This window comes from Podarcis vaucheri (assembly GCF_965113315.1).
Source record: "Podarcis vaucheri genome assembly, chromosome: 9".
In the NCBI taxonomy this organism is placed as follows: domain Eukaryota; kingdom Metazoa; phylum Chordata; class Lepidosauria; order Squamata; family Lacertidae; genus Podarcis; species Podarcis vaucheri.
In genome coordinates this window covers 51,640,271-51,663,720 of record NC_138767.1, presented here as the reverse complement: position 1 = coordinate 51,663,720, position 23,450 = coordinate 51,640,271, and the positions used below count along the sequence as shown (strand labels likewise).

At 41.4% G+C, this 23,450-nt stretch overlaps 1 long non-coding RNA gene across 1 annotated transcript; it reads left to right on the top strand.

Moving 5' to 3' along the window:
• Nucleotides 1-15,286: 15,286 nt before the first annotated feature.
• On the top strand, nt 15,287-17,448 carry LOC309540456. The gene is made up of 3 exons (XR_014223307.1): nt 15,287-15,778; nt 16,751-16,923; nt 17,149-17,448. It is a non-coding gene; the product is annotated as an uncharacterized lncRNA (long non-coding RNA).
• The last annotated feature ends 6,002 nt before the right edge of the window (nt 17,449-23,450 follow it).

Genomic DNA, 23,450 nt, shown 5'->3' with positions numbered 1-23,450 from the left:
GGCTGTCATGACCAATAAGTAACACAAAGGGCCCAAAGTACTCAGTAGAATTGGTACGCTCAAAGGAGAGACATGCAGGAAAATAAGAGATAGACTACTTTGTCACTGCTGGTTGATATTCAGCAGCATACACAAGGAGGTAGAAATGCAGGCCTCTTACAAGCCTAAAGGAAGTCATTCAGTTATGCATGTTCAAAATTATTATTCTTTTTAAACCCACTATCCTAAGCAGTACCAAATGCCTGAAGAGGAGATTATGAAAAGCAACAGAATTGACTCATTTGGATGCTGGTACTACGGTCTTCTAATCATGGTGATTTTTTTTTAACAGTGTCTTCTTGTTTAGTCAAATGTGTACAGCAGTCCAAGGTTTCAAAAAGACCACCACCACCAAAGGAAAGAAATGCAGTCATGGTTAAGTCACCACTTAATGCCTTGGAATGTTATTTTGCAGCATATTTTAGCTAGTCAATAAACAGAAACCTATGCTTGCTTTTCATGGAGAAGTTTTATCAGGGATACAGGTTGGCTTTTACCTCCGTTGTACTATGTTCTAGCTGGAATATTGCTGGATTTAAAAGTACCCATTAATAATATTGTTACTTTTATTTTTTGTTCATAACAAGAACTTGACTAGTGCATGTACACAAGAGACTCTTAAGAATCCCTGAAGACAGTGCTGCTATAACGTCTACTGAATGAGAGGTAGGAATGGTTCATAGTGCTATCCAGGCTTCTTTTGGGTAATGTGATGGGCACTGGTTTTCAGCATTTCTGTCTGGAGGGAACACTTTTCACATGGCTGCAGAACTGCCAAGCCTCTGCTACGGATCCGTTTGTTCATTTGGGAGGACTTGGGGCAAGTTTCTAGGGTGTTCACACAGGTTATTGGCCACATTAGAGGAGTCTACATATCAACGTACAGCTGCACAATGCAGCATAAAATCAGTAGTGATTAGCAAGCTTCAGGGAAGCTTCTCCCATTACCGATCTTTTCATTCAATCTGAATGAACTTGAGGATTCCTCCAGAATACAGTTTGAACACTGCTGCCCTGGAATGTCCCCGTTGCAGAGAGCTTTGCACAGTGCCTTTCACACTGCATTAGCCAAGTGGCCCTAGGGAATAAAAAGAAACTTAATAATGAAATGTTCCCCTGCATATAACGTTTGATACAGGTTCCTTGGAAGAGCTATGAAATGTCCACAGAGAGCTCCACAGGAAGACTTTGGGCTTAACCAAAGCATATTCCTTTTTTTAAATTTAGAACAGGGTAGCTGTATTTAAGCCATTCCATTTTGAGATTATTATATTTATGCTGCTTTTACTGTATTGGCCATGTGCCAATGCCAGAATGCAAGTATGGCATAGACAGAGAGTTTTCTATTATAAATCCAATAACTGTTTATGGCTTTGTTCTTCTGGGGTCCTAAATCACATCTGGCTGATAATCTGAGGTGCTTCTTTTAAGCTTTCATTTTTGATAGGTTCTAAAAATATGCCTTTGCAATAAAGGAACATTTGTATGTGTGGAGTTTTGTCCGGTACTCAAGGAGTGCAGAGCAATCTACCCTGCCATAAAGCAGCCTTTTACTCATGGGACCTTTCTGTGTTGTCCACCAAGTTCCTGTAGCTGCAGGTGTTTTACTTCAGTTGCAAAGGTGATATAGACCCTGTACTGGGCTGTCAGAAACCCAGTGTTTCTCAGATCTTTTCTTTGGTGAGTGACTGTATTCTACATTTGCTCGTATACTTATAATGAACAAGGGGCATGGGAGGTACATTTCTAGTAATGCCAAACTTGTTTAGAACCCATCTTGTTATAGAACCATGACTTGGGAGAATTTGCTCTTGGATATCTGCTGTGAAAAGGCCAAGAAGTGGACATAAATAAAACCAGTTAATATTATAAAATATAATATAAAAAATAATTGCATGCATTTGGCATTTTGCTGCGGCAGCCATAAGGATGATGCATATATTAATGCCCTACTGATAACACATTCCCCCTCCCTCCCATTTGCATTCCCATTTATCCCTTACGATAGAGCAAGGCCAAATGGTATATTTAATAGTGTTTGTGATGGTTGTCTAATACATATCATGTCCCCATCCAACGCTTTGAAACAGGGCAGCTCCCAACACATTTAGAACCCAGCCTAAGCAGCCAGTGGTAGTTCTGCCAGTTTCTTCTCTCTATAAAATATCTGTGACAAAGCTGCACCATGTATCAACTTTAATTTTTTATAAGGTAATAATTGATCTATAACTCCAAATAAAGGGACGCGGGTGGCACTGTGGGTTAAACCACAGACCCTAGGACTTGCTGATCAGAAGGTCGGCGGTTCGCATCCCGGCGACGGGGTGGGCTCCTGTTGCTTGGTCCCTGCTCCTGCCCACCTAGCAGTTTGAAAGCACATCAAAGTGCAAGTAGATAAATACGGTAGGTACCGCTCTGGCGGGAAGGTAAATGCCGTTTCCATGCGCTGCTCTGGTTCGCCAGAAGCGGCTTAGTCATGCTGGCCACATGACCCGGAAGCTGTCTGCGGACAAACACTGGCTCCCTCGGCCCATAGAGCAAGATGAGCTGCAACCCCAGAGTCGGTCACGACTGCACCTAATGGTCAGGGGTACCTTTACCTTTACTTTACCTCCAAATAACTTCCTTTGCTGTCTTAGTTATCCTTTCTCAAGTCCTTGTTCTATCGTTGGTGATATAATTAAAAGAGGGGATGGGGACAGAAGAAGAAAAAGAGGGGGAGTAGGAAATCAGCCGAGAGTTGCAAAACTACACATCTCATGCACGTACCAGAACTTGAGTTCCTGTGTTGGTGCAAGGACCTCATCCTCTTGTACGAACACTAGGTTCTTTGCACTGTATCATATCCTCAGATCCACTGACATATAACATAATTCAGTTACTTAAGGCGAGATCGTTTTGGAGATGTTATTTTCCTTTCCTACTTCTGAAAGGAACAGCAGGAGTGTTCCTGCAACCCTCTCTGAGTTACTGTTGCTGTCTCCAGAGAAATGAGCTTCATCTAAGATGTATTCTTGTATACATGTCGGGCTGACACCTTCTTTTTCTTCATTCTCTGGCTGTTCCATCCAGGACTACAGGCATCTCGGCTGCACATGTTGAGATCTGAGTAGTAAGCATTGCAAAAACATGTCTACCTGTATGGGTTGTCTGTTTTAATTTAGGGGGCAAACTCCTGATCGCCGCAGTGTAGGAGACAGACAGGCGGCGAAGAAGAAGCTTGGAAGCTTTGATGCCTTTATCTGAATAGGAGCCAGCAGCGGTGTTCAGCAAAGCGGGACTGAACTTCCTAGGGCTCAGCTACACAGCTGCAAATAAAACATTCACAAATGTGACACTGGATGTGTGTCGATTGCAGCCTAGTCTCTGGAAAGGAGGCTTGGACTAGAAGGAGCACTGTTAACATACAGAATGAAATTTGAATCTTCAAAAGCTACTGAAGAAGAGAAAGGAGAAGCATGCTGAGGACAATTTTGGTTTATAAAAAATATATATATATGAAGAAACTCAAATAAATTGCACAACAATCCCACTGATTTAATTGTTGTTAAGATGAATTACATAGAAAAGAGTAGCTATTGAAATTCACAGAAATTCCAGACATGGGGGCAGAGGTTACCACACGTCTGCTAAAATTGTCTTCTTTTCAATTCACCCCTGCAACACAGTGTGATCTGCAGCCTGCTGATTTCTATATACGTAGCTGCTGTTAAGAGCATCAGCAGGTCTGAGCAGCTTTTTCTCTCTCAGTTATATTGCCAACTTCATTCTTTATAGCTGTAACTTCTGGCTCTGCTACACAGTGATTTATAGTGTCCATCTATAGCTATTTCACGCAGCCTTTTTGCCCACTGCCCAGAAGCTTAGGGCTTACCTCCGCTTACCTTTTGCCCTGCGTTTTCTAGGCACAGCTCTGCACTTTAAAGCTCTGTGTCCTAGTGGGGTTGTGGGTTTTTTGCCCTGCCGCTTTCTCTAGGAAAACCTGCCCTTTAACCCTGAATCAGAACAAACAGCGATTTGGGTTTTCTGGGGATTTCCGTTTGCTCCAGTTCAGTGGTAGAGAGCAGGTCTTCGCAGGGAAAGTACCAGGAGGGTGGAAGCGCTCAGACACTGAGTTTTAAACCGCCTAGAAACACAGCAGAAAAGGAAATGTGGATGAGCCCTTAGTTTTAATGTCAATTATTTTGGACACAATTAGACCTGTGTACACATCCACACCAAGGACCAGATGTCACTGTCACATAACAGTACTAATAATAACTGCAGTTGTAGGTCTGATATGTCCACATCTCCATCTGTACTACGGCCAACCAGTAGAAAGCTCCTTACTCTTTATTTCTAGTTTAAGTATTGAAATAAATCAGTGAAGAATGTGTGTTTATACTTCCCTCTGGCAAAGAAGGAGCTACAAAAGAGTTCTTTACCCCCTCTCCCGAGACTTGGACCGTTATAATTAAGTAGTTAAAGGCAAAGGCCACAATCCAACACAGAGATAAATAGGTCTAAGCCCATTGTGCTCAATGGGCTTAGCCATCTTGGGTTGGGGCCATAATGACTGCGCTCATATTGATTTCTGTGGGATTAACTCATGAGAAGCAAATTTAGAATTGCAGCCAAAGTGGAACATTTTTAAATAAATTAAACAGCTGTTTAAATCCGTAAATTAAGATTAATGGGCTAGCCTTAAAAAGCATCTGCATAATAGTTATAAAATAGCCTTTCCTTTATGTGAGAAAAACATACATCTATACTTGATAAATGAATGGAGCCGGGGGAGGAGGGGATTTTGCACAAGGAACATTTGCCAAGCAGCTACAGTGAGTTACAAAGATGACTTTAAACAAATGCTCTCTGCATGTAATGCAGAATATGGATACCAATTTTGTCCTGGGCTCTTTTGGGAGGAAGGGTCAGGTATGAATTTAATAAATAAATACAGAAGAAAATACACCTAGTGTTCAAAGGGTAGTAAATTAAAAATGTATTTTAGACTTTAAAAGTACTAAGCAGTAACCTCCTTTAGCAACTTTATTCAAAGGCTATTCTTTTCCACAGGTAACTGCCAGGGGAGAAAGCATGAGATATGAGGCAATATTAATATGGCCTAGTTTTGAGTTGGGCCCATCACCTCCTGGCAAATAGATGGGGAAGAAATGGAGGCAGTGAGAGATTTTACTTTCTTGGGCTCCATGATCAGTGCAGATGGTGACAGCAGTCACGAAATTAAAAGACGCCTGCTCCTTGGGAGAAAGGCGATGGCAAACCTAGACAACATCTTAAAAAGCAGAGACATCACCTTGCCAACAAAGGTCCGTATAGTAAAAGCCATGGTTTTCCCAGTAGTGATGTATGGAAGTGAGAGCTGGACCATAAAGAAGGCTGATCGCCGAAGAATTGATGCTTTTGAATTATGGTGCTGGAGGAGACTCTTGAGAGTCCCATGGACTGCAAGAAGATCAAACATCTCCATTCTGAAGGAAATCAGCCCTGAGTGCTCACTGGAAGGACAGATCGTGAAGCTGAGGCTCCAATACTTTGGCCACCTCATGAGAAGAGAGGACTCCCTGGAAAAGACCCTGATGTTGGGAAAGATGGAGGGCACAAGGAGAAGGGGACGACAGAGAATGAGATGGTTGGATGGTGTTCTTGAAGCTACTAGCATGAGTTTGATCAAACTGCGGGAGGCAGTGGAGGACAGAAGTGCCTGGCGTGCCCTGGTCCATGGGGTCACGAAGAGTCGGACACGACTAAACGACTAAACAACAACAACAAGTTTTGAGTTCACCACTCTTGTGCCCAGAGACACACATGTATCCCTAAGTGGCCTGCCCTGGTGCCAAAAGGGCCCTTCTGCTGAAATTAGGCTCATCAGAAGCATTCCATAGTGACTAACAATTGATTCTGGTGTAAGTGGGGTCCACAACAGTTCCTCCTGATTGCAAATGTGCCCTTGGGTCCAAAAAGGCAGTGGTGTAGCGTGGTGAGGTCCACAGGAACGGTTGCCCCAGGCACAAAATTAGGAGCGCAAAATTTCAACATCCAGTGCTGCCTCAATATAGCTGTGCGCTTCTGTTTCTCGGTTCTGTTGAAAATGGCTTCTTCATGTGAACCAGGAAGTGACCTCTCCGGACAATGGAATGACTCTTCTTTTCTTATGTCTGCGGCTGCAATCTCCTGGGTGATGTGGACACTGTAAGGCAATTGAAACGTGCATGCGTACTCTGTATGTTTTGCTCCCTCCCACCCACCGCTTGCACGGCCCCAGGCACTGGTAACACATGCTACAACACTGCAAAAAGGTCGTCAGCCCTTGATCTAGTAGGCAAAATTGTCTGAAGGAATATGACAAGTTCTGAGCATTTCAGAAGAGGGATAATAAATACATACACAATATATGCACCATATTTTAAGCCTTTGGAGTTTAGGGGTTACTACAGGGTGTATGGTGAATCAAATGAGCATCAAGAATAGCTTTCTCAGAGTCACTCAACAACTCTCTGTGGTAGGTTATTGTTCTCTCTCATGGACTGATGTAGTATGCTGCTTGTCTGCATACTCTCCCAGGAGTCCCTGATGAAGACACAAGATTGCTGTGAGCTGATCAGAGGTTTGGGTTATTGAGACCCTGCACTCTCTGCAACAGCAGGCAAAAATATTGCAGACATCCAAGCAAATTTTAAACAAAGAAGTTAAGGAAGAAGCAAAAGCCAGTTCATCAGCAGGCAAAGAGTCTTAAGATGTAAACAAGAGCCAAGAAAGTGGACAGCAGAGACCCAGTGGAGTTGCAAGACTACACCTGCAGCAAGTGTGAGCTGATTGCTCTGTTGAAAGAGGAAGTAAGGACTGTGTTTCCACACCTTGCCTCATTAGAGAAGATGAGTTCTTGGAGAGGACAAGAGGGCAGCTCAGCAAGGAAAAGAGGGGAGAGACTGTCAGGTAAGATGATGAGAATGGCAATGGGGAAGATAAAACTGCATGGAAGACAGGATGTCAAAGGCATTCTGATCTATAGGAACTAAGAAAAACCTTTTAGTATCTTTCTAATGAGTGTGACTGAGGATCCTGATAGAGGACAGCTGCAGCAGGTTGTGCTAGGTAGGAAGGAAGCCTTTCAACCCTTCAAAGACTAAGGCAGTTCAACTACTGTCTGTAGAAAAAAGGTGAAGGGTGGTGGTGATTGGGGATCCCCTACCGAGATATGGCTGTGTGCTGACCACGTCTGTTAAACTCGTGAAGTACATTGTCTCCTCAGTGCATGGATTCAGGGTATGAGAGACAGGTTGCCCAAGACTGAACACTCAACAGCCCTACTTGCCAGGCAGAACTACATTTTATGTTTGACTATTTTAAATTTATATCCCACCCTTCTTACCTAAAGAGCACATTAATTCTTCTCATAAAGAGGAGAGGAGTACAAAAAAGTATACTTCTTAAAGTGAATTACTGGCTACACAGATGAATATTGATCTGAGATGTTCAGTTTCTGGGACCCAAGGTATAAGCTTTCTTTATAGGCTACCTCCTGAGGGCTGGAGAAAATGTGTTTGGCAAAAAATGGGGTGCTTGATCAAAAGGTCTTTAAATAAAGGGGTAAGGATAAATTACCTGTAAGGTAATGCAAGCACCAAAATTAGGAATTTGCTACAGAGGAAACTGGGAGACCTATGGGGGTACCTGGAAACCTTATACTAAAGTAACAGGAGAGTCAGTAGAAAAGAGTATCTAAGGATTTAAATGTATCCCAAAGTGGAGTACAGATAATGAACTTCTAGTATTGGAAGATACATTCAACTTGACAGGCATAACAGACTTGGTGAGATGACTTCAATAATTAGAATTTAGGAACTGAAGGCTCTAACTTGTTCCAAAATAACAGATGCAACAGAAAGAAATGTGGAGGTAGCATTTCATGTCAAAAATGTGCACACTGGCACAGACATTCAAGAGAGTGAAATGCTGTAGCAAATGAGGCCAGTGAGCAACAAAAAGGACTTTTCTAGGTATGTTCAATACAAAAGGAAGATAAAGGGAATGGTAGTCCTACTGTTCAGTAAGGATGTTGAAATATTCATAGATAGGAATTCCTATTCTCCCAAACTGGGAACCACAGTGTTCCATATTTTTGGGGGGGAGGGGCAAGCAAACTGCCTTAAAAGACTTGAGCATGTTCAGTGACCACGCAATGCTGAATATAATGGACTAGTGGTGAACGACTTGCTGACTGAAACAGTGAACATTGTGCAATATTTTTGTTAAAAGTTCCCCACAAAAGTCTTTTAGGACTTACCACCCCGTGTGCTAAGACTAGACCTGTGCTCTTTTTTATTGTTACTTTTGAAGCCACGGGTTCTAGGGAAGGTTAAAAAATACAACATTTTAGGAATTGTTTGAATCCTCTAAGGACCAAAACCATCTAGATCAGATGAAATACTCAAAGCAATCAGAGATGATGCAGGTGAGCTCATTACCTACCAGCAAGAGAAGACAAAACCTGCTGCAAAAGAACTCAGCAAAATATTTTAATGGGTAAAAGAATTAAGCCTTTGTGTTAACAATATAGCAAGTGAAGCTACTGTTCATGTGGGGTTGTTCATTCCTTAGTTACTGAATTGCTATAGCCAGCCAGAATACTTGCTTTCTAACCTTCTGCCAGCACATTTTAATGTTTAAAGCCTCACTTCCTACTGAACAATATTTCAGTTTATAGCTGCTCAGACAAGATTTCGAAGATTTGTTTTCCCATATGTGCTCCCTGTCCAGTTTTTTTCTGTCTCCTGCCCCTCCTCTTGCTGTTGATTGCTAACAACTGTAGCACATAACAGAAGCATTCATTGTTACAGCTTTTGTTTTCAGGTGACAAATTCCTCGTCTGTTGCTGCAATAGCAAAACTCTTGCTATCTAAATGTCCTTTGGGGATGACTATGAAGCCAACAGTTTGGAGTGTTCATTGCACTGAGGCCCACAAACAGACCACTGATATAACCTAGTATCCATTTGCTACTATATGAAGCTATCTTTAGGGATCTGCTGGCACTTAGATATTATTTGAAAATATTAAATCTACCAGGGCAAGATGATGCCTAGGAGCACAACACAAATTAAGCCATTGTTTAAACTATACTGAAATATTGTGGGTTGTTCATAGATTTAAAAACCACTCCAAAAGACTTGTCACGTACTCCATTCTACTCTATTTTTCTTCTTTCTTCTCCTTTAAAGCATCATATACTCGTCAATATTTTACACTTGTTTTATATTGAAAGGATCAAGGGGTTCATGTTGAACTATGGAATTTGATTACTTGTTCTGTCTTCGGAATTTTTTAAAAGCATGAAATCACTACAGACTAGAAACTGTGGGGTTGTTTCTATGCAGATTTAGAAATGAACACATTTTGTTCTATCATAATATCTCCCTCCACAAATTCTAAAATTTCAGAATTTTACATTTGTCGTAATGGGTGCTGTAGCCAGACTCAAGTAAGCAGGCAATGCTGTGCCACCCAAAAGGTGATGTGTGTGTGTAGCTGTGCCACAGCCACAGCTTGTCCTGTGGCATCCCATAACATAGTTGCTAAGCGGCTGAAAAGCATTCTCCCAATGATCGTCTCAGGACTTTGTCCCGATGGTAGGATTGGAACCACTGTAACAGATTGCCCTCAATTCCCATTTTCTGGAGCAGATCCAGGAAGACACCATGGTCAATGGTCTCAAAAGGCAATGAGCTATCAGGAAGCAGTGGTAAGGTCACACTCCCCCTGCCCACTCTCTGCAAATGTCATCCATTGGGGTGACCAAGACTGGCTCATTCCCATGCCCAGGCATGGACCTGGATTGGAATGGATCTACAGAGAGTTGATTGCGCATGATATACTTGTGAGAGTCATTGCTAATTCTCAGCTTTTAGAAAAATTCGCTAGCTGCTTGGCTGCTGTGCTAAACATACTGCAAGTATAACATTATTTACATTTTTTTATTTCTACTAGTTAATATCCTGCTGACTAATCCAGAGGGTTCTCACAGTGGCTTACAAATAGAATAAAAAAACCCCACATATAAAACAAATTAAAACAGCAGTCATAAAACACTAAAGCAGCATAAATATAAATCCAACCGAAGTCAATAAAACCTGACTCAAACTCAGCAGCGCAAAAACCTTCCTGAATAAAATAGAACCCCCCACCACCACACACACTATCATGATTATTTGATGCTCGAGCTCTGGACTCATGATCATTTTTTTTTTTTTTTTAAGCAGGCACTGTTCAAACTGTTAAATATTGTACTGGGAATAATGTTAGTGCTTGCAATAAAATAAATAAATTGTATTGTAATTACTTTCATGACATGGTGCTGCAGAGTCATGGTGGGAAAATGCCGCATCATGATGTGCAGCTGCAAAGCATCACAGCTGGGGCTGAATCTTATCGGCGCTTGTTAGTGTTTTGTAAGCAATTAAAATAACAACCAGTAGTCTTAATAAAATGGTTATCTCCAACGTACTGTTCACACTGTTTTAGAGCATTTTCTATTCATATTTGGCAATAGCCTTGGAATCACAGTTCAATCAGACAACTGCTGTACACCATTGTTTCTTGGAGACGGATGGTGTAAACATGAATCAACAGAGCCATTAATGCACAATGGTGATAATAATTCTTAGTTTTTTATGTATATAATGCTAGCATGATCAGAGTGCAACACAACATATTTGTGTTTAAATGTTTAAAAAACATTTACAGTGGTACCTCGGGTTACAGATGCTTCAGGTTACAGATGCTTCAGGTTACAGACGCTTCAGGTTACAGACTCCGCTAACCTAGAAGTAGTACCTCGGGTTAAGAACTTTGCTTCAGGATGAGAACAGAAATTGCGCGGTGGCAGCGAGCAGCCCCATTAGCTAAAGTGGTACCTCAGGTTAAGAACAGTTTCAGGTTAAGAACGGACCTCCAGAACGAATTAAGTTCTTAACCCGAGGTACCGCTGTATATATATTTCTGAAGCAAAAAATATTACAGCATATACCAGCAGCAGCTCTAAAAGCTGTCCAAAGCCATAATGTACAGTGACCAGTGGTAACACATCTTACAGCAGCCTTTCTTATATTAGTATTGTACCAGCCTGTAGTACGTCACCATTCACAACAGATGGTGGACTGTTTTCCAACTGTAATTTTGCTCTGTTTTCCCCACACAATTCATGTACTTCTATTTATGACTTATTATTATTATTACTTCGTTGAATTTACACACCACCCTACTTTTAACCATCGTGTAACAGAAAGAAACACGGGAGACTTGCCATAAAACATTGTAGTTCATCCTCACTCCCAAACAGGAGTACCCTTTTCCAGCTATACCCTTCTTCAGGATCCTATAAGTTGTAAGAACTCAAGAAGACTGGGTTTTACCTTATTACAGACTTCCCCCACTATAGTGAGGTGCATTTCTATTAAAATTACAGCAATTATTCCTAATATATGCACACATATACACAACATGAAAAATTTGTGCAAATTAGCACTATATTGCACCTGCCTTTTTTGGTGATGCAGACGTGGCTACTTTATTCATCATACAGTCGCCTTCACGAGTAACCCACATCAAGGGCAGATGTGCAGAACAAGGAGCAGGCCTGACCCCATTTCTTGTTTCACACATGACTGTCCTCCAAGTGCACAAGATATGAAGGGAGATAATGTCATGCAGCCATTAAAGGTGCTAAAAACTGAGCCAGGAAAAGGTATCAACACTTGCCAGTCCTGACTTAATAATAATGTTTGAGTCAGGCGGCATAATATTTCCCCACACATAATATTTTCCACACACACATCCCAAACTAGACACACAGTGCTAATATCCATGATATAATCAGTTAATTAAATAGGATGGAGGATGAAACCTGGGCTTTAGATCCCTGTCCCCTGTGTACCCCCTACCAAAATACCAGAATTTATAGCAATTTGTCATTCTGAACTCATACACTTAAATGGAGCTGTCGTACAAAGAAGAAAAGGCACAATTCAAAGAGCAGGCCCTTCCTTTCCTCAAGATTCTGGCTATTTTAGAACAACAACAACTAATAATAATAATAATAATAAATTTATATCCCGCCCATCTGGCTGAGTTTCCCCAGCCACTCTGGGCGGCTTACAACATATAAAACAACAAAACATCGAACATTAAAAAACAAGATATCCTATACAAGCAACAAACAAACCAATAAATCAATAAAAACCAATAGCAATAATAATATTTTAGCCGGAGCCAAAAGATTTCTCCTCAGAGAGCAGAATGCTAGAGTGATCTAAGGCCATTTTGCTGCTTCAGGTTTGACCTAAGATGATTATATCTGAAGACAACCACCAAATTGATTTCTAAGACGAGAATGTTAGTATTTGAATATGGTTAATATGTGAATTGAGCCTGAAGAGGTAAAGCCCAGTTGGGGACCGTTGCAATTTAATGAGAAACAATTGTGTTGCGATATTTGTTATTAAAAAAAAGATGCAATTGTAATTTGGGAAGTGGTGTATGTGTTGTGAATCCATCTTGAAAACACTGGCTGTGCTAGCTAGAACAGAGACACTTCCTCTCAGAGGGCAGCCCACAATATTGGTATGTGGCTTTTTAAATATGCCTCACATAGTGTTGTTACAGGGCCAAACTGTAAAAAATCACTTACGACATAGAATTTAGCTATGTATCTTTTTTATTTTTATGTGTTTGTGTGTGGTGTTTTTACTGAGAAGGCAGCACACAGAGCAGGGACACTTATCACCACATACTAAGTCCTAGGCCTCTTCTGTACTATACATTTAAGGGAATATTATAGCACTTTTAACAATCATGGCTTCCTACAAAGAATCCTGTGGTTTATTAAGGGTGCTGAGAGTTGTTAGGAGACCGTTTTCCCCCTCACAAAGCAACCATTGCCAGAGTGCTTTAACAATCAACCCCTCTTCACTGGGAACTCTGGAAATTTTAGCTCTGAGACTGGGATAGAGGTCTCCTAACAACTTTCAGCACCTTTTAACTAACTACAGTTCAAAGGGTTCTTTGGGAGAAGCCATGACTGTTCAAAGTGCCCTTCCTCTGGGATCCTGCAGAGGAGCAGCAGCTGCAGACTGAGAACTGCCATTTTGATATGCTGGAGTTGTGGGCGAGCAGGAATTTGGCCCATCAATTTATTATCTGCCTTTTACCATAAGCAGTGTTAGAAACTGAGATATGAAAGCTAGGAGCTAAATGGCACCTTAAACCTAGGTTATGGGAGCAACAAGAGAATGTCTAGGCATGCTTTTTTATAACAAGAATACAAAGCTGAAAATGAATGAACTGTAGCCCAAATATTATGTTCATTTTTCACATGGTCTAGTCCTTCCTATGCCCCCCCTAATATTCTTAAGAGGGCCTCTTCTCCCGTCTTCAAAGAGTGGCTGGAAGTGGGGAGGCAGAGAAGGGTCCTCCTTTCCTTCTACTCTGCAGTTTTAATCTGAAATCTCAGGCGCCCAGTGCTTAGAAACCGCTCACCCTAATGAAATTTCCTGTCGCAAAATGCACCTAGAACAATGGGAGTTGGCCATACAGTCCCACTGACCATAAGGTCCCAGGGCAGATTACAGCAATAAAATATACAATTATAAACTAAATAAAACAGTTACAACTGCAAAATAAGGAAAGGGTAAAAACTATTGTTACAAGGTGCACCTTATGGTGGCCTGATCCCTCTAATATAGTTGTCAGAGAACCGCTATTATTGTTGAATGGTCACCATCTGTTCTGCTGATAGCATGTTAACATTAAAGTGAAGATTAAGAAATTGCAAAGTGGGCATATGCTGTACCTAAAACTGAGCTTGTTCCCCTTCAAATGGGAGACCTTCTATAAAACCTAACATTTGGAATGGGGAAAAACTATTCTAAAGTTAGAATACAATAGATAAAACCTTTCTTTGTATCCAGATATTTTTTTTAAAAAAAACCTCTTTCTGCTGCCCCCACTCCTCTTTGAGTAAGCTGTTAAAGTGAATGGAAATAACTTTAGCAATGTACCAGGAACCATCACTTGCAGAAAGTCTGCAGGGAGAGGCCTGCATTATCAGCTGCATTGTGAAGAAAGCAGACTTGTAGGTAAGCAGCCATTAAAGTATCCTTCTTTTGGCAATTGCTGCAAATTCTTTCAGAATAAAATATGGGAACAAAAGCGCCCTTTCAAAAGCTCTGGTGCTCTTTTAGTTCCACAAAAGAGCTAGCATGGTGGTGTTCTGCACCAATTGAGCATTACCGTATGTTATTTCTTAGATGCCCCCCCCTTCTCTGTATTTTGAACATTTTAAATGTTCCCTTTAGGGAACTGTTAGCAACTGTTCAAGCCTTAGCATCTATTATCGTGCATTGATTGGTTATACCTATGTAGAATATCTAATCCTATTTAGACCAGATCTTGGAGACCTCTCACTGGCATTGTTTCTCTGCCACTCTGAGTTGCAACCTGGAGGGCCTGGCCTTGCATTGACTTTTTGCCGCCTCTTTCATCTCAGCTAGATTCAACCATCTATTTAAGCCTTTTTAAAACTAACCATTTGATTACCTGCATTTAGAAGCTGCTTGCTGCTCAAGTTATCAATAGAGTTGATTTACATGAAAATATGGATTGGATGTGAGTTTTAGCTAAATGTGCAGACATACGGCCTAATGTGTGTCGAGGCGAGAACAGGTGCAGTGATTAGCGCAGTGGAGACTCTGAAACCCAGGGGTAAATGCACTCTCTCTTTAGATTCTCTCCAGGCTGCACCTCTCCATTGTCCTGCTCTGAGCTCTGCTTGGATGATTTTGCCAGGCTGGCATGTTTCTTCGAACTGTGATATGCCTCTTGCTTTCTTGGACAGGGGGATAGATTTGTGCGTGCGTTATTGTGTGTGTGTAGGAACATCAGCCTTCTGCTGAGAGTAGGATCTGAAGTTGGAACTTCTGAAAGAAGGTGAACAGGGCAATGTGCAGCACAGTGGAACATTTGGGAGGCCAGGTGATTCAGCACCCTGGCATCTGTTTCAGCGATGCAAAGCTTTTCAGGCCTGGTGGCATGCATATATCATTTCGGGGCAATGAGGCCTGGCTATGGGATAGCTACAGGGGCTTGTGTGATTGCTTGTAGATGTGAGTGGTTTGGTGGCAAGACGGTGAGGAGATGCTGACTCAGATGGTAGAAAAAGGAATTGGGTTGGGTTCTTAGTCTAAACTGGAACAAGGGTAAAAGGGTATGGGGGGGCAGAGTTTTGTCTGAAGGCCTAGATGAGGGCTAATGGGCCATATAACTCCCCAAATGGTGTCCTGGTGGGTTTGGCCTATTTGATCCTGCGTTGTGGGGAAAATCCTTTATCTCTGGATCGACCCTGGTGGAGTAATCAACCAGCAATCAGGTTAGTTGGTTCAGGATCCATACCCAATGCCTGTGCCAAAGCCTACTGGCATCTATAATCAATAAAGTTGTGGCCATTTTGATCCCAAGTTGTTGTGCAATGTCTTTAGTGCTGCTTTCACACCCCTTGCCCCTGATAAGCCCTGCACCTGGGTCCTCAAGGTTGCTCATGAAGGAATGTGTCCTTTGGGCAGAAAAAGAGTCCTCACCCCCATGTAGAACAATCTGAGCTCCTTAGAGGAGGACTGAGATATATAATATCTACCAGCACCAATGAGACATAGATTGAATTCCTACTCCTTCACCTCTGGATTTTACAGGTGAGTGTAGTCACACAGAAAGTAAACCTGTTACGAGTAGGCTGAGCTAGAGAGCTATATTAGTAGTGAAACCTGTACCTTTTATTTTGCTATATTGCTATGCTAACCTAGTCCACACATTAAGAATGGAAGCAAGGGGTTAGAATAACTGATGACTTATAGCTTTCCTAGCTTTGATTTAATTTATTTAAGAGATTTCCTACTGCCCTGCACCATAAGGTTTCAGGTTGGATTGCAGCAATATGATTGTACAAAGGGAAGGGACATTTCTCTGGGATGCAAATATGCTTAGGTAAAAAGATACGGTGAAACAGAACAACAGGTTTGTTTTAAAATGGCAGTTGTTTTGGAGCTTTCTAATGAAAGAAAGAGAAGGGAAGTATGTGAAAAATGAAACCAACCATTTTGTGTGAAAACTCTGTGGCAAGTTCAAACAAAACTGGCCTGCACAAAGGGTGGCAGGGACCTCATTAACACATTTGTCTCAGACCTCGAAAAAAAAAAACCCTTAAGACAGCCTTAGAACTGCTGTTCATTTTGAAATAGTCACTTACGTAACGAAAGCAAGCAGACACACACTTCATTATCTTCTTGCTGATTTGGAGCAGCAGGTGGCTTAGGCTCGCTGTGGAGTAGCAATTTTTATATTGCTCCTCAGCAAATAACTTGGCATTAAGAGTTTTATGCTGCACTGAGGAGTAACATTAGCATTAGCATTAATGAATGCTAATAGGGCACTTTGCCCTGAGAAAACTGCCTATTTGCATTCATGTAGCCAAGTACAAGGTCAGTGCACATAATGTCCAGGATTGTGACAGAAACTAGTAAATTAAAAGCTGAGCCAGAAACAGTTCTAAACTTGTCTTTAAGTGCACTGCAGTCATGCAAAGTCAGAAAGAGAGAAGCGTCTAGCCCTACTTGCGGGCACAATATATACATATATATCTCTTTACCCTCCTTTTTTTCTTTTAGGTCACAGTCCTAGCGTATTGTAACATTTTGAGGTGGATTTCCTAGCTCTCCAGATGGAATTGAAATATTAGCTACCCACATTTACAGAAGTGTGAGAGACACCAGATCATATGCTCAGATCATTCAATTTCTCTTAAGGCAGAGAATACAGCCTTGGCTGCAATATCCATCAGGTATATGCACTCACCTGTGATTAACCTTACTTGGCCATTAAATGTCACAATTCTTGAGTACACATGAAGCTGAAAGAATATACATTTGTCAGTAAAAAGGTGACTGAATGAAAGACGTGAAATGACATTTTTCGTGGGGGTGGGAGTTGTATCTTGACTGTGAAGGAAAATTGCTTTTTCTGTAAATCTTAGGCCTAACGGAATAAAACACACATTTCTTTCCAGTTGGGAAGCCATTCTCATCGACATAATGAAGGCATTGTAAAGCTGTGACTTTTTGCAAACTCTGAGAGAAAACCAATCTGCAATCTTGACAGATATGATCTTTTCCAAGATGCGCTATTCATTTACAGCAGCAGGAGACCTCAGTTAATTTACGAGGGGGACAGCAGACAGTGAACTCTCCAGCTCAGCCTAGGTGGCAATGTCCCAGTCTGAATTTATGTTCTGGTTATTATTATTTTTTTAAAGATTTATATTAAGCTTTTCTTTCATTCCAAGAGTACATTAAAATTCTAATGGAAAGCTATTTGTATGCATTTGTTGGGTTGCTATTTATTGCCCAGCAAAGAAAAAGGAAAGGGGTTGGGGGGAGGGAAGCTCCAAAAGTTTGCAAACAGTAAAGTTTTAAAGATGGAAACTAGTATAGAAGATGCAGGGGTAGGAAGTGAGAATCTAGCAGGAAAATATCTGCTGTGACCTGCTGAAATGGTCATCATGCTGTGAGTAATAGTTTGGAAGTGCTGTCCCCAGAGCCTGAGCAACAGTAGCCAGTGCCATTTTAGGCAGCTGCTGTCAGAGTGATTTCCATTCTGCAATAAAGTGACAGAAATGGCCTAGTCTAAAGGCTCATTCACACATCAAAGTTTGTTACACACTGAGTGCAATTTCAAGGAATGACCTCCACGTGTGAACGAGTCATCACCACACATTTATTCATTACGTTTATATCCAGCCTTTCAGCCATCTGGGCATTGCACTTAATAGACCCAGATCTGCTTAGCTTCCATAAGGTTATTACATCATTTGTCTTCGCTTCAGGCCATGCCCTGGACAGTAGCACAAATAATACTTCCATATAATACTTTTCAGTGGGATCATCAAGTGGTGATAAGAAATTGTGTACCTGTGAAACAATCCTAAGTGCTAAGGAACAAAATTTCTATCTTTCCCAAACATGATTGACATATGTGTGCAACAGGAGCAGGAAACCTGATTTTAAGAAATTGTATTAAATTAAAGTAATTTGTTTTGATTTGTAATAATTTTTTGGGGGGATTTTTAAAAAAAATCAGCAGGAATCAGGCATGTCTGGATTGTGGCCTTCACATTTTACAAGCCTCCTAGTACTCATCTTCATAGCAACTCCATTAAATTTGTGATTCTTATTTTCCCATTTGGCCCTTGGAAAATGGAAGGCTTTGTCATGTGTTATAGTTTCAAGGAATATATTGTTATGCGCTTGGTGTGGGGGGAAGTAGGCTGTATGCAGAGACCCTCCTAATCGCTGGATCCAGCAAGTGTTATATTTTAAGGCAGGCTAGCTTCCTGTTGAGGTGGTCGCCTGGGCGATGGGCCATTAAGGGAACCAAGGAAGTGGATCTGTGTGAGATGGCAAATGGAAGGACAAAAGGCCAGAGTAGAGAGCTGAGTGATGTGAGCCAGAAACTGGAAGAAAAAGCAGCAAGCTGGAAAGAGTGTCAAAGCAGCGTTTGATTTCGGCTGGGATCCAAGGCTGTGGGACCCCTGGAATCTCAGACAGCTTGAAGATTGGAGTGGTGTGCAACACTATGCTATAGATTTGCATTCTATAGGTGTTGGCATTCAAAACTCGTATGCATTGTGGTTGGTTGTGGCTTTTTATTCTTATGTATATACAGTGGTACCTCGGGTTACATACGCTTCAGATTACAGACTCCGCTAACCCAGAAATAGTGCTTCAGGTTAAGAACTTTGCTTCAGGATGAGAACAGAAATCGTGCTCCGGCGGTGCGGCAGCAGGAGGCCCCATTAGCTTAAGTGGTGCTTCAGGTTAAGAACAGTTTCAAGTTAAGAACGGACCTCCGGAACGAATTAACAGGGAGAAATGTAAAGTATTGCACTTGGGCAAAAAAAATGAGAGGCACAAATACAAGATGGGTGACACCTGGCTTGAGAGCAGTACATGTGAAAAGGATCTAGGAGTCTTGGTTGACCATAAACTTGACATGAGCCAACAGTGTGACGCGGCAGCTAAAAAAGCCAATGCAATTCTGGGCTGCATCAATAGGAGTATAGCACCTAGATCAAGGGAAGTAATAGTGCCACTGTATTCTGCTCTGGTCAGACCTCGCCTAGAGTACTGTGTCCAGTTCTGGGCACCACAATTCAAGAAGGACACTGACATACTGGAACGTGTCCAGAGGAGGGCAACCAAAATGGTCGAAGGCCTGGAAACGATGCCTTATGAGGAACGGCTAAGGGAGCTGGGCATGTTTAGCCTGGAGAAGAGGAGGTTAAGGGGTGATATGATAGCCATGTTCAAATATATAAAAGGATGTCACATAGAGGAGGGAGAAAGGTTGTTTTCTGCTGCTCCGGAGAAGCGGACACGGAGCAATGGATCCAAACTACAAGAAAGAAGATTCCACCTAAACATTAGGAAGAACTTCCTGACAGTAAGAGCTGTTCGACAGTGGAATTTGCTGCCAAGGAGTGTGGTGGAGTCTCCTACTTTGGAGGTCTTTAAGCAGAGGCTTGACAACCATATGTCAGGAGTGCTCTGATGGTGTTTCCTGCTTGGCAGGGGGTTGGACTCGATGGCCCTTGTGGTCTCTTCCAACTCTATGATTCTATGATTCTATGATTCTAAGTACTTAACCTGAGGTACCACTGTATAATGGAAATGGTGTTGGAAACTGAGATGGATATATTAGACCCTTACCTAGGTTTGTTTCCATGATGTGTACAAAGTGGGGGAAAAACAAATATACTTTAAACATTACATTTAAAGAGGTACATGTTGTAGTTAGCAACATTTTGACAAACATAATATGCACACCATTAGCTTAGGTGTTTTTTTTTTTTAAATGTCAGACAAATTCATAAGTTTAGGTTTTACAAAGTATATTAGCTGTGGAACCTCCATGTGCAGAGACAGTATCTCATTACCAGTTGCTTGAGACAAACAGGGACACCATTATCTCCATGCCTCCTTTGTGAGCTCCCAGTGTTGACTTTTTCTGTGGTTTTGGGAACTGATCTGGTGCTGCAGTGTCCAGGCTGCTGCTTGATTTTATGGCAAATGAAAATTCTAATTTCTGAGACACTGAGAGCTGTACTGTGTGAGCCTTCATGAGATTTCTGGACCTTCCTTTGTTAAAAACCTCCCTTGATTGGATAGCTCAGCATCTTTGACCAAGAAGGGATTTGACTGAGCTTGAACTGTAGATCATGTTCATGTAGAACAAGCACGTCCAACTCCCAAGAGACTGTGATCTACTTCCAGTATAAAAAAATTGGCAAGGATCTACCCATTGTCATTGGAGGGAGGAGGAGTGTGCGTGGAGTGGGTGAAAGGGGAGGATTGCTTGGAGTTGTTGAGCTTTTTGGGGGAGGATTCACCAGAGTTGTTGAGCTTTTCTGTATGTACACGTACATACATGGCTGGAGGGCTTAGTGGTCTGATTCAATACAAGGCATACAAGGCAGCTTTCTCTGTTCCTATGAATTACAAATAAACATTAACAAGAACCTCAAAATGAAAATCATTCAGTAAATGGGAGGGTTGTATTCAGAAATTCAGAATTTCTCACCGAGTGAGAAAATGGAATTTATTTTCATCCTTCAGTTTGGACTCCTTCAAGAATACATTTTACCCCCCCCCCCAAAAAAAAACAACACCAGTCACTCTAAGCTGTTAAAAAAATCTTTGTGTTTCAACATAGTAGCCCCTCTCTCTTATTCTGCTGGTCCTTTTCTTTAGAAATGACTTTTGACAAAGGGCTTAGTAACAGGAAGGTTAATTTTCTATTTGTATTCTGAACACTATTTGACAATGGAAAAAGTTAGAAAACATATATTGGGGGGGAGGAGGAGGCAAAAAGAATGTGTACAGTGGTACCTCAGGTTAAGTATTTAATTCGTTCCGGAGGTCTGTTCTTAACCTGAAACTGTTCTTAACCTGAAGCACCACTTTAGCTAATGGGGCCTCCTGCTGCTGCTGCGCCGCCAGAGCCCGATTTCTGTTCTTATCCTGAAGCAAAGTTCTTAACCTGAAGCACTATTTCTGGGTTAGCGGAGTGTGTAACCTGAAGTGTATGTAACCTGAGGTACCACTGTATATGTTCTTCAGGCAGATGTGTCTCTGTTGGCAACATGGATAAAAATCTCTCTGTTACTGCGGGGAACAGGAGATGGGAACTGGTTTATCCACTGTTGAGATGGAGAGATATAAAATATTTGATTAAAAGTATTGCTAATTATTATAGCTCTGCTATCCAACCATTTCCTTGTCAGTAATTTTGTTACACTTTAATAGTCAGTCAATGACTCTTTTCATTTGCTCTTGAGGCATTAGTGAGTCTGGCTCTGATAATGTGTTACCTAATCTTATCTATCTATCTATCTGGGATTTTTATGAAACCTGCACATAAAACCCTGGAAAGTGCTTAACTGTGTCTCTTCATAGATTAAAGCAATGTCCTTCGTCTTTCCTGTACCAATTTAAGTCAAGTGAGTGGCCTTGCTGCAATTTGAAATAGACTTGTGTGAAGTCCAGAAGTAATCCTCATGTAGGGTGTGCAAAATTGGACTTTTTGTACTTAAGGGAAGGACAAAAGACATAGGGGGGAAATCTTTTGAGTTTAGACTTCTCAACATCTGAAGAAATTACAGTATGTTTTGGAGCATTTGCCTGTTATTTTCAAAACCAGGGAACATTGGGAGGGGGGTGCTTGTTCACTTTTTAAATTTGTATGTGTACCATTGTGCAAAGTATAGTAGTTAATATTGTCTCATCTGCTAGGAGGCTGTCCTTAAAGACTTTTTCAAAGACAAGAGCTGGTCAAAAATGGGAAATCTTACCTTATAGGTGTGGTCTGGCGTCTATTTGGAGTGTTGCAGGTGCAACTGAAGAGGCTGTGTGTTTGTCCAATAAAGACTCTTTTCTCTCCTGTAAACATTTGATGTGTATGCAAACAAAAAATAGGCCCCTCTGGATTTGAAAGTTCTTTCGCAGGATAGCAGTGGGTTGTTTCCAAAGTGATACTCAGTCAGGATAATATTTTCTAGATGCAATGTGGAAAGCGTTTATTTAAGGGCTGGTGTGAAAGAATGTGTGTTTTAAACCTTTTACAAATGCTGTTACTGCCTTCAGGATGCAGTTTGCAAATCTAAGGCTGAAATCACACATGCATTTCAGGTGGTTTAATTATCTTTCCCCACATAAGTTACCGTATTTTTTGCACTATAACACTCACTTTTTTCCTCCTAGAAAGTAAGGGGAAATGTCTGTGCGTGTTATGGAGTGAATGCCTACGGGTGGCATGCCTACGGATTTTCCTCCTCTAAAAACTATGTGCGTGTTATGGTCAGGTGCGTGTTATAGAGCAAAAAATACGGTAATTCATCTTATCACTGTTCAAGTTATGCATCCCCCTCTTTAAATGTCACAACCCCTCCAGCTAGTGTGTTCTGGCCCGTACTGCCCTGTAACTCTTTTCAGATGCAATTCCATCGTGACCTAATGGTGACCTTGCTGACAGTGTGAGAATGGATTTCTTTCTGAATTATTTGCCCACCAAGCCCACTGAAGTCACATCATCATCATCATCATCGTTTCTAATGAAAATGACAAAATAAGGTGAAAGACCTGTCAGTTTTACTTAATGATTTTCTTCCTTTCCCCTACACTCCGTCCCAGATTCTGGCAAAATTATTGTCATTTGGTGTCTTGTTCATTTTGAAAATTAGAGCAGTATTATGTTCCCCAGTGGTTGACCACATGAATCCCCTTCTGAAGAGGAAAAAAACAACAAATCATGCTGGTGAAATAGATTAAGCTTCCTTTGACCTTGCCTCACCAGAGAGAGGACACAATGTTGATGGGGGACCTTCAATAGTTCCCAGGATTCTTTTGGGGGAAGCCATGACTGTTAAAGCAGTGTAAGAGTGCTTTAAATGTATGGTGTAGACTGTTAGTTATTGGTTTTGCTGTGACATTCTCCTGCATGTTTTCTCTTGCAGTCTGTGTGTCTTCTATTTCATTCTCCTCTTTTACCCCCCACTCTTGTTTTATGCAAATTGTTTTCCATTCTGATGTGGACAGTAACTGTGAGCAGTAGGTTCTTCTCTCTCTAATTGGAAGAACTGAAAAAGAAGCAATTCTGTGAGGTGAAAAGCATGTTTTTGAAAGCTTGGTTGTTGATTCTGTTTTAGAAAGAGAGAGAATGAGTCAGGGTCACCTTTATGCTATCGCCATTGGCTTCTGCTCTGTGGAAGCATCTCTCTGCTAATGTGAATTATGCTTTCTGAGGGCCCTGGTTACT